Genomic DNA, 5,771 nt, shown 5'->3' on the forward strand with positions numbered 1-5,771 from the left:
CATTTTTTGTTTTGTTTTGTTTGCCAATCAAGATGGGGGGGCCATGGCCCCCTTGTGCCCCCCCTTAGCTACGCCAGTGGTGTTCCTCTTATATCGCAAATGGTGCTTACTGATGAAATGTTATTATCTAAATCTATGCTAGGATAACTCATCTTCATTTTAAATGCATAATCTTTGCAAAATACGATTTCTCGCATATGCTAGGATAACTCATCTTCATTTTAAATGCATAATCTTTGCAAAATACGATTTCTCGCGGGAGATATTGCGCATGCGCGCGCATCGTGTTAGGCGTGCAGTGCCGTCTGAGGCAAACTTCTTAATATAGCTTGCTGAAAGGGAGAGGGGATGGGAGACGAACAAAATGCGGCAGGGAAGATAGCTGGGGCGGTAGACAAAGAAGGAGGATGAGTGAGGGACAGGGTAGGCAAGGGAAAGGACGCGAGGGCATAAAGTAGATGTTTTGTACCCTACATGCTAGGGCGGTCTCCTAATTATAAACACATGTCTACTGATAAAAGTTTATTAGGGAAACCTATGCTGAGATACCCCTAACCATTTTAAATGCATATTCATCACAAAATATAACTCCTCTGGTGAGATATTGCGCATGCGCTAACACACTAACGTAGCCAGATTGTGTACTGGCTGGTATATGCAGCCGGGACCTTACATGCAAGGTGTTCCTCTTATATCTCAAATGATGCCTACTGATGGAATGATATCATCTAAATCTATGCTAGGATAAATCCTCTTTATTTTAAATGCATAATCTTTGCAAAATACGATTTTACTCGGGAGATATTGCGCATGCGCGCGCACCGTGTTATGCGTGCAGTGCCGTCTGAGGCAAACTTCTTAATATAGCTTGCTGAAAGGGAGAGGGGATGGGAGACGGAGGAAATGCGGCAGGGAAGATAGCTGGGGGCGGTAGAAAAAGAAGGAGGATGAGTGAGGGACAGGGTAGGCAAGGGGAAGGACGCGAGGGCATAAAGTAGATGTTTTGTACCCTACATGCTAGGGCGGTCTCCTAATTATAAACACATGTCTACTGATAAAAGATTATTAGGGAAACCTATGCTGAGATACCCCTAATCATTTTAAATGCATATTCATCACAAAATATAACTCCTCTGGTGAGATATTGCGCATGCGCTAACACACTAACGTAGCCAGATTGTGTACTGGCTGGTATATGCAGCCGGGACCTTACATGCAAGGTCTTCTTTCTATTTCTTAAATGATGTCTACTGATGGAATGTTATCATAGAACTCTATGCTAAGATAACTCCTCTTTATTTTAAACGCATAATTTTGGCAAAATATTGTTCTGCTCGGGAGATATTGCGCATTTGCGAACACCGTTTTAGCGCGCAGTGTGGACTAAAGAAAACTGCATAATATAGCTTGCTGAGAGAAGGGGTGGGAGACTGATGAAAGACAGCAGCGAAGATAGCTGAGAGGCGGTAGAAGAAGAAAGATGCTGAGTGAGGAACGAGGGAGGCAAGGGGAAGGACGGGAGGTGATGAAGTATGAGTTTTGCACCCTACCGGCTAGGGCGCTCTTCTAATGATAAACACAGGTCTACTGATCACAATTTCTTCAACAAAATCTATGCTGAGATACTCCCTAACTAATTTAACTTATAAATATAGATAAATATGAAAATAAACCCATAGTCATTTTAATATTTCTTTGTGGTGTTTAGTCGATATATAATCCTTTTGGTTCGACGAGTATAGAATATAGCGAAATAAGACTACGTAAAAGGTCTGTACATACGGCACATAAACATAGAAATATAACTATGTATCTACAGGCCCGTAGCCAGAGTGGATTCGGCGGGTTCGCACGAAACCGCCCCCCCCCCGAGCAAAAAAAAAAGGATTTCACCTCAGGTATGCACCAGATCGCCCTATTTTAGTGTAATAATTTGCAAAATCTTCATCGTGCGGGAGGGGGAGCCCCCCTCCCGCACCCTCCTTTCGCTCGGTCGCTTCGCGCTCTCACCGGATAAGATACTCGATAAATATTGGACCAGATATAGTTGTTTCGACTAGATACAAGCCCGTAGCCAGCTTTATATTGGGGAGGGGGTTCGTTTTTAAATGTTGGCAATTTTATTTATCGAGGTGTTATTAGTGTATTGTCACTAATTGCCACTTCCCCACTCCATCCCGCTCTCCCACGATGCTCTGTCGACGACCTAACGGGAGCAATTAAGCGGCGAACGCTCACCTTTGTTGATGGCAGACTGCGTTTAGCGGGACCCAGGTATCGGAATGTTTTAATTTCTCAACTCATTAGCGCAACACAATGTGCCCGATATATACACTTGGTAGAGGCGATGCCGCGTGAAAACGAGTGCGAAACGTCATTGACAGAAGAAAAATACTTGAACCGGCTTACTTTTAATTGGTCTGACTCTCTGTGTCTCTCTCTCTCTCTCTCTCGATCTTTCGGAATTCTCGTAATTCGCAGGGCCTTCCGTAGGTCTGTATCGTAGTGTTTCTGCGGCGTTGAACATCTAAAAAGTGTCTATCGATAGATTCGTACGTAGAGGTGTATCCATCGTATACTACGGTACGCGATAACATCACTTATAGCACTTTAGAGAAAAAATTATCCGTGGAATTTCGCTTTCCTGTCGATTTCCTGCGGCGCAAGCGAAGCAGACGAATTTGTACCGAGTAAGTTGCCTGCCACCGCCATCTCGCGGTGGAAAATCAAATAAATATTTTCACGCTGCATTTGGACGTGTATATGTGTTTATTTATTTATTTATCTATTTATTTATTTGTTCGTTTATGTAATTATGCATTAATGAATTTTAACACTGTGGACTGCGATCACATATGAGAAGCAGCTTTATACAGTCCCACTTCGATTTAAATGCTGATTAATAGAGTGAGTAAACGCTCGCTACGGGGGAAAGGTACCAATTAATGTGCGTAATAGGCGTGAATCAATACTTTTAATCCCTAATATAATAAATACAAATGCAAATATATTAATGAACTGCATTAGCTACTAGATATTATATATTTTTCGAGTTTATCAAAAGATAGCAATTGTATCATATACGTTGTTGGTATACTTACAGTTTCCCTATTATGTAGTATATATTGTTATAAGAGAATATGTTATTGCAAAATTATAAAACTCACTGCGTTAGCATAGATTCGATCCAGGCATTGATCCTTGGTCGCAGTAAATTAATACAGTAATTATTGATAATTAGATTGTTGATAATTGTGGAGGGAATGCTGCTTGTACGTACATTGCGTATGTAGACAATGCGCGTTCGTACTTTTCACTTTAGCAAAAGGTGTTTGTTTTTGGTTACTAAAATAGCGTAATAAACAATATTAATCAGGTATTATATTCATGAAACATGTCATTTCTTTTTGTTGTTAGATAATTTCGTATTTAATATAGAATTTTCTTAGTGCGATGTTTGTTAGGGTATATTGCACATGTGCGCGCACCATGTTAGGCGTGCAGTGCCGTCTGAAGAAAACTTTATAATATAGCTTGCTGAGGGAGAGAGGGGATGGGAGACTTAGGAAAGGCGATCGACAGGGAAGATAGCTGGGAGCGGTCAAAGAAGGAGGCTGAGCGAGGGACAGGGAAAGGACGCGAGGGCACAAAGTAGGTGTTTTGTACCCTACATGGAGGATCATCGAGCGAGAAGCTTACGTAAGAGCTCGAGGGAAGCCGCGCCTTGTGCATGTTGCGAGAGAAGAATTCTGCATTGGAGTAGAATTTCATCGCTATAGGTGCTGCTGCGTTATATCGTCGTATTAAGAAGGCGAGACCATTCATTCAGCGGATGAAGCACAAGGAATGTGCAGAGAAGGTGGAGGAGGACCGAGATATGGGAAGAGATTTAGAGAGGCAGATGGTGAGAGATAAAGAGATTTTTGTCAATAGCTATAATCTCTCTCTCTCTGTGCGTGTGCGTGTGTGCGTGTGCGTGTGCGTGTGCGTGCGCGTGTGTGTGTGTGTGCGTGCGTGTGTGCTCGCGCGCGCATACCCATAAACAAAATCATGCAACCCACTATCTGCCACAAATTCATAATTATGTTAAAATAATGCATTCAAATAGATAGAAGGAGCCGTTCTGCGAGAAGAACAACTGTTTACGCAATTTTCTTGTTAATTTAAATTACAATTACAATTACCATTACATTTACCATACTATTTCTATGACAATTACAATATTATACATTTATCCCGTGTTCCCCAATTACTTCTTACTCTGTTTCTACCCGCAGGCCCGCTATTTAAAATAAAGAGAACACATTTACGAGTAGACTGATGAGAAATAAACTAAGTCCATCACAATGACTGGATCGCTGACAAAGCAAAGAGCCCATGTATGGAAATGGAAATGGAAATAGATATGTACATTTAATGTATCATAAGCATCGATGCCTTTAGCTGGTGGTTTTATTTCCGGCAAGTAGCTCAACAACGTTCATACGAGACTGATAGTTAAGGTGACTTTCTCTGGTAATTAGATATCGGCAGAAAGTTAAATAATATAGTGACTCTCATAATTCGATTCACACATCCCAAAATACACCCCGCTCACTATCGCACGGTGAGTGCTCTATGTTCCGACACCCTTATGTTCCGACTATATTCCACCTTCCCCTCCTTTCCTACCTTCTCCCCCTCCTCCTCTACCTCCTCCCTCCACCTTCTCCTCATCCACCTTCTCCCCCTCCTCTACCTCCTCCCTCCACCTTCTCCTCCTCTCCCTTCTCCCCATCCTCCTCTACCTCCTCCCTCCACCTTCTCCTCCTCCACCTTCTCCACCTCCCCCTCCTCCCTCCACCTTCTCCACCTACCCCTCCTCCCTCTACCTTCTCCTCCTCCACCTCCTCTACCTCCTCCCTTTACCTTCTCCTCCTCCACTTCCTCTACCTCCTCGCTCCACCTTCTCCTCCACTTTCTCACCATGCTCCTCTACCTCCTCTCTCCACCTTCTCCTCATCCTCCACCTCCCACTCCTCCTCCTCCTCCTCCACCACCTTCACCCCCTCCTCCTCATTTCCCCCCTCTTCCTACACCTTCTCATCCTCCTCCACCTTCTCCCCCTCCTCCTCTACCTCCTCCCTCCACATTTTTCCCTCCTCCACCTTCTCCTCCTCCTCCTTCACATCCCCCTCCTTCTCATCCTCCTCCTCCTCCTTCTCTACCGCCTCGCTCCACCTTCCCCTCATCCACCTTCTCCCCCTCCTCTACCTCCTCCCTCCAGCTTCTCCTCCTCCTCTCCCTCTCATTTCATCTCTACCTCCTCCCTCCACCTTCTCCTCATCCACCTTCTCCTCTACCTCCTCCCTCCACCTTCTCCTCTACCTCCTCCCTCCACCTTTCTCTCCTCCACGTTCTCCCCATGCTCCTCTACCTCGTCCCTCCCCCTTCTGCACCTCCCCCTCATCCTTGCACCTTCTCCTCCTCTACCTCCTCCCTCCACCTTCTCCTCTTCCTTCACCTCCCCTTTCTTCTCCACCTCCTCCTTCCATCTTTTTCTTATCCACCTTCTCCCTTCCTCCTCTACCTCCACCTTCTCTTCCTCCTCCACCTCCCCCGCCGTGTAGCCCCTCCTTCCCTCCATACCTCCCTCACTCCTCCCTCCTACCTCCCTCCCTCCTCCCCGCACACATTGATTGCGACCTTCACGACCTCCTCCACCTAGCAGCGTGACAGTCCCGCGGCCGTCATCGCCGTGCAGGCCGTGTAGCCCCTCCCTCCCTCCCTCC

This window comes from Priapulus caudatus, unplaced genomic scaffold (genome assembly GCF_000485595.1).
Source record: "Priapulus caudatus unplaced genomic scaffold, Priapulus_caudatus-5.0.1 Scaffold360, whole genome shotgun sequence".
In the NCBI taxonomy this organism is placed as follows: Eukaryota; Metazoa; Priapulida; class Priapulimorpha; order Priapulimorphida; family Priapulidae; genus Priapulus; species Priapulus caudatus.